We start from the raw sequence: 10,000 nt of genomic DNA on the forward strand, positions 1-10,000 counted from the left end.
TACGACTCGTTCAATTAGTGTAGTGTTGCCCACCCGCAACCCTCGCAATATAGTTCGCTACTCGCACTCCCCGCTCCCCTGTGTATCGCTTCATGTTAAACACCTTGCAAGTCTTGCTCACTTTCCACATGCTCCTGCTGTACACTGTAATGTGGATGGCAGCAGGACGTACATGCCGCCCCTCCCCACGTCCCCACCTTGCCCCCTGCCTTCGCAAGCTGGTTGGTGAGAACTTTGCATGTTCAATGCCCTCCGCATGCGACGTACTCAGGCTACGTTGTGGTGCGGCCTGTGTCAACTGTCCGCTAATGTCGTACGCGTAAACCACAATCTGTACTGCACATTCGTCCTTATGTACTGAATGATACATCGTGGCACATGTGTGACCGTACAACGACTGCGCCCAAAAACGGCGGACCATACAGTGCAAATATTGTGCACGCAGCTACGTGTCGTCTCCCTATGAGAGCTGGATTGCAGTGTGGTACGCCATAGAGACGTGTGGGAGGAACGGACGCCGTGGATGGCGATCAGCATGAGCTGTCTGTTGATGTATTCGGACCTAGTCGTCTCTCCTCACACACCGTGATGGCATGGTGCACCGCGTTCCATATCTGCGACATGCTACAGAGGCCGGTTGACAGTCGTTCGAGCAATGGACATCGCATACGTACGGGGGCCACCTTCCACGTATTGTCTAGGCGTGCACATTTTGTTGCGTGTATGTGGGCAGACGTAGTGTGGCGTGACACCTGACACAGGCATGCAATAATCGTGGAAGTTGCAAATGGCGATGGACGCCTGCGTTTTCTGGTGAAGTTACGCAAATGAACAAATGGTAACCTGTTGTGGTGCGGTTGTTCTCGCTAGGGGTGAATCGGTGATGGCGACGATAGGTTGAGGTACTAACCGGTTGTTCCAGCGATACCCACCATGCCGACGAAACTGAACGGCATCTGGGTGTGAAGCGATACGCGGCGGTGGCTGGGTGGGACCGTCCCCGGCCGGTGAGGGGGCGCCTCCCGGCGTGCTGGCCGCGCGGTGCGTGGGCGCACGCGCTACAGCCGGCTGGTGGGGGCGGCCAGTGGCAGGCGCGCCGGCCGACGGACGCGGCAGGCGTCGCAGCTGCGCGCCGGCGCACCCTGCGCGCGGCGCCGTGCGGCCAAAGTAGGTCCTCGCGGGCCCGGTGCGAAGCGCGGTGGACATCTTCAGTGTGCTGGTCCGATTGAGGACTGTGTGCGTTGAGGATGCGCTGCCGCCCGGCGCTCGGCGCCGCGACGCCGTCTGCTGCTCGGTCGCCCCAGCGGTTCTCGCTGGTGGTTTGTATCGCAGCTGTGCGGATGTGTTGGCGCGTGCGCTGTGCTGGGAGAGTTCGCTTCGGCACCCAAGTGGGGCTTTTGTCCTTCTGTGGCGCTGGCGTTGGAGCTGCCGGTCACCGTAGGTGGCGCGTGTTGTCTCCCGCCGGCAATGCCACGACAGCACGCTCCCGGGCCTCTGTCGGCAGCGGCAAGCTCAGTTGGGAGCACGGGTGGTCGCACCGAAAGCGTCTACTCGCCTAACTCCGGGCGATTGCGCCTCTCTCGAACCCGACCAAGTACTTGGGACGGCGCTGCGCGCCGCCGGGACCTGAGAGGGTTTCGAGGTGTATTGTGCAGGGGAGCTCAGCCTCCTCCTGTTTGCAGAATGATTGAGCGGACGCTTGCGTGTTCGCGCGGGCCCCCGGGACACACTCCCGGGCGGCCGGCTGCTCAGCTCTAGTTGACGCAGCTCCCTGGTTGATCCTGCCAGTAGTCATATGCTTGTCTCAAAGATTAAGCCATGCATGTCTCAGTACAAGCCGCATTAAGGTGAAACCGCGAATGGCTCATTAAATCAGTTATGGTTCCTTAGATCGTACCCACGTTACTTGGATAACTGTGGTAATTCTAGAGCTAATACATGCAAACAGAGTCCCGACCAGAGATGGAAGGGACGCTTTTATTAGATCAAAACCAATCGGTCGGCTCGTCCGGTCCGTTTGCCTTGGTGACTCTGAATAACTTTGGGCTGATCGCACGGTCCTCGTACCGGCGACGCATCTTTCAAATGTCTGCCTTATCAACTGTCGATGGTAGGTTCTGCGCCTACCATGGTTGTAACGGGTAACGGGGAATCAGGGTTCGATTCCGGAGAGGGAGCCTGAGAAACGGCTACCACATCCAAGGAAGGCAGCAGGCGCGCAAATTACCCACTCCCGGCACGGGGAGGTAGTGACGAAAAATAACGATACGGGACTCATCCGAGGCCCCGTAATCGGAATGAGTACACTTTAAATCCTTTAACGAGTATCTATTGGAGGGCAAGTCTGGTGCCAGCAGCCGCGGTAATTCCAGCTCCAATAGCGTATATTAAAGTTGTTGCGGTTAAAAAGCTCGTAGTTGGATTTGTGTCCCACGCTGTTGGTTCACCGCCCGTCGGTGTTTAACTGGCATGTATCGTGGGACGTCCTGCCGGTGGGGCGAGCCGAAGGCGTGCGACCGCCCCGTGCGTGCTCGTGCGTCCCGAGGCGGACCCCGTTGAAATCCTACCAGGGTGCTCTTTATTGAGTGTCTCGGTGGGCCGGCACGTTTACTTTGAACAAATTAGAGTGCTTAAAGCAGGCAAGCCCGCCTGAATACTGTGTGCATGGAATAATGGAATAGGACCTCGGTTCTATTTTGTTGGTTTTCGGAACCCGAGGTAATGATTAATAGGGACAGGCGGGGGCATTCGTATTGCGACGTTAGAGGTGAAATTCTTGGATCGTCGCAAGACGAACAGAAGCGAAAGCATTTGCCAAGTATGTTTTCATTAATCAAGAACGAAAGTTAGAGGTTCGAAGGCGATCAGATACCGCCCTAGTTCTAACCATAAACGATGCCAGCCAGCGATCCGCCGCAGTTCCTCCGATGACTCGGCGGGCAGCCTCCGGGAAACCAAAGCTTTTGGGTTCCGGGGGAAGTATGGTTGCAAAGCTGAAACTTAAAGGAATTGACGGAAGGGCACCACCAGGAGTGGAGCCTGCGGCTTAATTTGACTCAACACGGGAAACCTCACCAGGCCCGGACACCGGAAGGATTGACAGATTGATAGCTCTTTCTTGATTCGGTGGGTGGTGGTGCATGGCCGTTCTTAGTTGGTGGAGCGATTTGTCTGGTTAATTCCGATAACGAACGAGACTCTAGCCTGCTAACTAGTCGCGTGACATCCTTCGTGCTGTCAGCGATTACTTTTCTTCTTAGAGGGACAGGCGGCTTCTAGCCGCACGAGATTGAGCAATAACAGGTCTGTGATGCCCTTAGATGTTCTGGGCCGCACGCGCGCTACACTGAAGGAATCAGCGTGTCTTCCTAGGCCGAAAGGTCGGGGTAACCCGCTGAACCTCCTTCGTGCTAGGGATTGGGGCTTGCAATTGTTCCCCATGAACGAGGAATTCCCAGTAAGCGCGAGTCATAAGCTCGCGTTGATTACGTCCCTGCCCTTTGTACACACCGCCCGTCGCTACTACCGATTGAATGATTTAGTGAGGTCTTCGGACTGGTACGCGGCATTGACTCTGTCGTTGCCGATGCTACCGGAAAGATGACCAAACTTGATCATTTAGAGGAAGTAAAAGTCGTAACAAGGTTTCCGTAGGTGAACCTGCGGAAGGATCATTACCGACTAGACTGCATGTCTTTCGATGTGCGTGTCGTGTCGCGCAACACGCTACCTGTACGGCTCGCCGTAGCCGTGCGCCGCGTGCGGAACCACGCGTGCCTCTCAAAACTAGCGGCAATGTTGTGTGGTACGAGCGCTGAAGCGCTGGAGCGGCTGGCCTGCGGCACCTGGCGCCTGGCGCCGGTTTTGAATGACTTTCGCCCGAGTGCCTGTCCGCTCCGGTGTGGAGCCGTACGACGCCCGTCGGCCGTGAGGCCGTTGGACACAGAACGCTGGAACAGGGGCCGCCACACGCCTCACTCCCGCCTATGCGACCGTCTCGAAAGAGACGGCGGAAACTGAGAAAAGATCACCCAGGACGGTGGATCACTCGGCTCGTGGGTCGATGAAGAACGCAGCAAATTGCGCGTCGACATGTGAACTGCAGGACACATGAACATCGACGTTTCGAACGCACATTGCGGTCCATGGATTCCGTTCCCGGGCCACGTCTGGCTGAGGGTCGGCTACGTATACTGAAGCGCGCGGCGTTTGCCCCGCTTCGCAGACCTGGGAGTGTCGCGGCCGCCTGTGGGGCCGGCCGCGTCTCCTCAAACGTGCGATGCGCGCCCGTCGCCTGGCGGTTCGCATACCGGTACTTTCTCGGTAGCGTGCACAGCCGGCTGGCGGTGTGGCGTGCGACACCTCGTACAACGACCTCAGAGCAGGCGAGACTACCCGCTGAATTTAAGCATATTACTAAGCGGAGGAAAAGAAACTAACAAGGATTCCCCCAGTAGCGGCGAGCGAACAGGGAAGAGTCCAGCACCGAACCCCGCAGGCTGCCGCCTGTCGTGGCATGTGGTGTTTGGGAGGGTCCACTACCCCGACGCCTCGCGCCGAGCCCAAGTCCAACTTGAATGAGGCCACGGCCCGTAGAGGGTGCCAGGCCCGTAGCGGCCGGTGCGAGCGTCGGCGGGACCTCTCCTTCGAGTCGGGTTGCTTGAGAGTGCAGCTCCAAGTGGGTGGTAAACTCCATCTGAGACTAAATATGACCACGAGACCGATAGCGAACAAGTACCGTGAGGGAAAGTTGAAAAGAACTTTGAAGAGAGAGTTCAAAAGTACGTGAAACCGTTCTGGGGTAAACGTGAGAAGTCCGAAAGGTCGAACGGGTGAGATTCACGCCCATCCGGCCACTGGCCTCCGCCCTCGGCAGATGGGGCCGGCCGCCCGCGCGGAGCAATCTGCGGCGGGGTCGTGTCCGGTTGCCTTTCCACTCGCCGCGGGGTGGGGCCGTTCCGGTGTGCGGTGGGCCGCACTTCTCCCCTAGTAGGACGTCGCGACCCGCTGGGTGCCGGCCTACGGCCCGGGTGCGCAGCCTGTCCTTCCGCGGGCCTCGGTTCGCGTCTGTTGGGCAGAGCCCCGGTGTCCTGGCTGGCTGCCCGGCGGTATATCTGGAGGAGTCGATTCGCCCCTTTGGGCGCTCGGGCTCCCGGCAAGCGCGCGCGGTTCTTCCCGGATGACGGACCTACCTGGCCCGGCCCCGGACCCGCGCCGCTGTTGGCTCGGGATGCTCTCGGGCGGAATAATCGCTCCCGTCAGCGGCGCTTCAGCTTTGGACAATTTCACGACCCGTCTTGAAACACGGACCAAGGAGTCTAACATGTGCGCGAGTCATTGGGCTGTACGAAACCTAAAGGCGTAATGAAAGTGAAGGTCTCGCCTTGCGCGGGCCGAGGGAGGATGGGGCTTCCCCGCCCTTCACGGGGCGGCGGCCTCCGCACTCCCGGGGCGTCTCGTCCTCATTGCGAGGTGAGGCGCACCTAGAGCGTACACGTTGGGACCCGAAAGATGGTGAACTATGCCTGGCCAGGACGAAGTCAGGGGAAACCCTGATGGAGGTCCGTAGCGATTCTGACGTGCAAATCGATCGTCGGAGCTGGGTATAGGGGCGAAAGACTAATCGAACCATCTAGTAGCTGGTTCCCTCCGAAGTTTCCCTCAGGATAGCTGGTGCTCGTACGAGTCTCATCCGGTAAAGCGAATGATTAGAGGCCTTGGGGCCGAAACGACCTCAACCTATTCTCAAACTTTAAATGGGTGAGATCTCCGGCTTGCTTGATATGCTGAAGCCGCGAGCAAACGACTCGGATCGGAGTGCCAAGTGGGCCACTTTTGGTAAGCAGAACTGGCGCTGTGGGATGAACCAAACGCCGAGTTAAGGCGCCCGAATCGACGCTCATGGGAAACCATGAAAGGCGTTGGTTGCTTAAGACAGCAGGACGGTGGCCATGGAAGTCGGAATCCGCTAAGGAGTGTGTAACAACTCACCTGCCGAAGCAACTAGCCCTGAAAATGGATGGCGCTGAAGCGTCGTGCCTATACTCGGCCGTCAGTCTGGCAGTCATGGCCGGTCCTTGCGGCCGGCCGCGAAGCCCTGACGAGTAGGAGGGTCGCGGCGGTGGGCGCAGAAGGGTCTGGGCGTGAGCCTGCCTGGAGCCGCCGTCGGTGCAGATCTTGGTGGTAGTAGCAAATACTCCAGCGAGGCCCTGGAGGGCTGACGCGGAGAAGGGTTTCGTGTGAACAGCCGTTGCACACGAGTCAGTCGATCCTAAGCCCTAGGAGAAATCCGATGTTGATGGGGGCCGTCATAGCATGATGCGCTTTGTGCTGGCCCCCGTTGGGCGAAAGGGAATCCGGTTCCTATTCCGGAACCCGGCAGCGGAACCGATACAAGTCGGGCCCCTCTTTTAGAGATGCTCGTCGGGGTAACCCAAAAGGACCCGGAGACGCCGTCGGGAGATCGGGGAAGAGTTTTCTTTTCTGCATGAGCGTTCGAGTTCCCTGGAATCCTCTAGCAGGGAGATAGGGTTTGGAACGCGAAGAGCACCGCAGTTGCGGCGGTGTCCCGATCTTCCCCTCGGACCTTGAAAATCCGGGAGAGGGCCACGTGGAGGTGTCGCGCCGGTTCGTACCCATATCCGCAGCAGGTCTCCAAGGTGAAGAGCCTCTAGTCGATAGAATAATGTAGGTAAGGGAAGTCGGCAAATTGGATCCGTAACTTCGGGATAAGGATTGGCTCTGAGGATCGGGGCGTGTCGGGCTTGGTCGGGAAGTGGGTCAGCGCTAACGTGCCGGGCCTGGGCGAGGTGAGTGCCGTAGGGGTGCCGGTAAGTGCGGGCGTTTAGCGCGGGCGTGGTCTGCTCTCGCCGTTGGTCGGCCTCGTGCTGGTCGGCGGTGCAGGATGCGCGCGCCTGCGCGGCGTTCGCGCCCCGGTGCTTCAACCTGCGTGCAGGATCCGAGCTCGGTCCCGTGCCTTGGCCTCCCACGGATCTTCCTTGCTGCGAGGCCGCGTCCGCCTTAGCGTGCTCCTCCGGGGGCGCGCGGGTGCGCGGATTCTCTTCGGCCGCCATTCAACGATCAACTCAGAACTGGCACGGACTGGGGGAATCCGACTGTCTAATTAAAACAAAGCATTGCGATGGCCCTAGCGGGTGTTGACGCAATGTGATTTCTGCCCAGTGCTCTGAATGTCAACGTGAAGAAATTCAAGCAAGCGCGGGTAAACGGCGGGAGTAACTATGACTCTCTTAAGGTGGCCAAGTGGCGGCGGTGTGGCTGCATCCGGACTTGGCTTTTCGAAGTGCGGTCTTGATGTAGTCGTGCTGCTGCTGCGAGGTGCCTTCCTTGGGTTATAGTTACAGGGAGAGTGATGCGCAATACATGGGCCTAGCCCTCTTAGCCTCTCCTCTCCTGCGGTCTTCTCCCCTTCTCGTGGGCCCGCTGATTTTCGCAGAGTGGAAGACCGCACCAGGGGCTTGGGGGGGTTACCAGCCCCCCCTCGCACTATCCCTTTTTTAGTTGGGGGCAGTAATCAGAGAATAAGTGGTGGCCCTTCCGCTGAAGGTGCCACCCCAACTCCCCCAGCACCTAGCCGGCCAACCGGCCGTGCCGAAAATCTTGTAACTTTTGCAGCTGAATACACCTGTAGTGAGTGCCACCGCAGCTTCACCACCAAGAACGGTCTCGGGGTCCATCGCCGCCGCCAACACCTTGCGGCCGCCAACGCGGAGATCGTCACGGAGAGGCATCGCGCGAGGTGGACGGAGGAAGAAGTCCTGTCGCTCGCCAAGGCAGAGGCCGAACTGTTCCTCGAGAGGGACGCCCGGTTCTTCTTTGTAAATCAAGAACTCATCAGGATGTTCCCCGACCGAACGCTGGAGGCAATCAAGTGCCGACGGCGGCAAGCTGCCCACAAGCAGCTTGTCCGCCAATTCATGGAGGCGCTTGAGATCGGTCGGGGGGAAGAGCCGGCGTCCCGCCGGGGAGCAGCGAGCCCGCTGCCTGACGCGGGCGAGGCCGCTGCGCCGCCCGTCGACGCAGCCGAGGACTTCGCGGCCGACACCACCGGGCCGCCGCCGGAGGGGCCGACTGACGCCGCCATCTGGGAGCATCTGGCGGGGCTACCCGCTTCCGCCCAGCGTTTCTCTGCCCTGGATCGTGTCATAGGTCTGGGGCGGGGCACGCCGCCCGATGTCATCCTGGGCATGCTCCCGGATGCCCTTGCGTCGGTCGGGTCCAGAGGGGAGAGATCGATCACCAGGACACAGCGGCCGCGCCAACCATCGAAGCGGCCGCCTGCCGCGCCGCCGACGCAGAAGCGCAAGCGGCGCCGCTGGGAGTACGCGAGAACGCAGGATGCCTTCCGACGGTCGCGTGCACGTTGCGTGCGCGGCCTCTTGGATGGCACCCTGCTCCAGCCGCCACCTGCCATCCCTGGTCTGCTGGACTTCTGGGCGGACCTCTTCACCAAGAAGCCCATCTCCACCGCGGGCTTCATTCGTGACCGCCTCCTCCCGCACTCAGAGCCTGTCGCTCTCGAGTGCATATGGGGGCCGGTCACACATGAGGAGGTCGCCGCCGCGTTGCCGCCCAGGGGATCAGCAGCCGGGCCGGACGGCCTTACCCCAGCGGAGTTGCGGCGCCTGCCGCACGAAGTCCTGGTGAAAGTGATGAATCTCTTCCTTCTGGCCCGCGCCCTTCCGGAACGCCTGCTTCGCGCGCGGACGTCCCTTCTCCCGAAAACGGCTGCACCAACATCCCCCGCTGACTTTCGCCCCATTACGGTCTGCTCGGTGTTGGCGCGGACCTTTCACAAGGTTCTCGCGTCACGCCTGATGCGCGCATGTGCTGTGGACGAACGTCAGCGGGCATTCATCCCTCGGGATGGGATGTTGGAAAATACCTTCATCTTGGACACTGCTCTCACCGACGCAGTTCGCTCCTGCCGCTCTGTCTTTGTGGCATCGATCGACGTATCTAAGGCATTCGATTCGGTAGATCATGCTGCCCTTCGCCCCGTGCTGAAGGCGCATGGCCTGCCGGATTGCTTTGTCGAGTATGTCGAGCGGTGCTACGAGGGCAGCACGACAGTGATAGCGGACGGCGCCGGCGTGGGCGTGTCTGTGCAGCCAGCACGGGGCGTTCGCCAGGGCGATCCCCTCTCCCCCCTCCTGTTCAACTTTGCGGTGGACTACGTTTTAGGCCAACTGCCCTCCCACATCGGAGCTCGGATCCTCGGTCGCAGAGTCAACGCTGCGGCCTTTGCAGATGACGTCTTGCTGTTTGCAGCGACCCCGAGGGGCTTGCAGTCCCTCATCGACGCAGCTACCGCAGCCCTCGCCCACCTGGGGCTGCAGATCAACGCCCGGAAGTGTTTCACCCTCGCCTTAGTCGCGTCAGGGCGCGAGAAGAAGGTGAAGGTGGACAGCAATGTCACCTTCACAGCAGGCAATACCACCATGCCTGCCCTGCGTGTGGGTGAAACCTTCCGGTACCTGGGGCTGCAATTTTCCACGGCGGGTCGCTGTGTCTTCAATCCACGTAGCCACCTGGTGGAGCAGCTTGACGTCATCTCCCGAGCTCCGCTGAAGCCGCAACAGCGCCTCCACGCTCTCACCAACGTACTTCTCCCTGGCCTGTACCACGGGCTGGCCCTCAGCCGCACCCGGGTGGGTGCATTGAAGTCGGCCGACGTTACCATCCGGGCCGCCGTCAGGAGATGGTTCCGCCTTCCGGCGGACACCCCCCTGGGATACTTCCACGCTCCTGTTGCCCAGGGGGGCCTCGGCATTCCATCTTGCCGATGGATGGGTCCGACCCTCCGTCGGTCCCGTCTCCTGGCGCTGAAGAAGATAGGGCCAGCCTGCGACGGTGCAGGCATGGATGAGGTGCAGCGTGAGATCGAGGTGCTGGAGCGCCACCTAATGTGGGAGGGCCACCTCCTCAAATCGTCAACGCAGGTTGGGGAAATGTGGGCGGCGCGCCTACACATCGCCAT

General features: G+C 60.2%; 2 non-coding genes and 1 pseudogene across 2 annotated transcripts; all 3 read left to right on the plus strand.

Annotated features, from left to right (window-relative positions):
• The first annotated feature begins 1,768 nt into the window (after nt 1–1,768).
• LOC124773222 lies at nt 1,769–3,677 on the plus strand. Its single transcript, XR_007014542.1, has one exon. It is a non-coding gene; the product is annotated as a small subunit ribosomal RNA (ribosomal RNA).
• A 351-nt stretch (nt 3,678–4,028) lies between these two features.
• LOC124773202 lies at nt 4,029–4,183 on the plus strand. The gene has a single exon (XR_007014522.1). It is a non-coding gene; the product is annotated as a 5.8S ribosomal RNA (ribosomal RNA).
• A 188-nt stretch (nt 4,184–4,371) lies between these two features.
• Nucleotides 4,372–10,000, plus strand: part of LOC124773201 — a 7,958-nt pseudogene continuing 2,329 nt past the window's right edge.

The sequence above is a fragment of the Schistocerca piceifrons genome, unplaced genomic scaffold (assembly GCF_021461385.2).
Source record: "Schistocerca piceifrons isolate TAMUIC-IGC-003096 unplaced genomic scaffold, iqSchPice1.1 HiC_scaffold_949, whole genome shotgun sequence".
Classification (NCBI taxonomy): Eukaryota; Metazoa; Arthropoda; class Insecta; order Orthoptera; family Acrididae; genus Schistocerca; species Schistocerca piceifrons.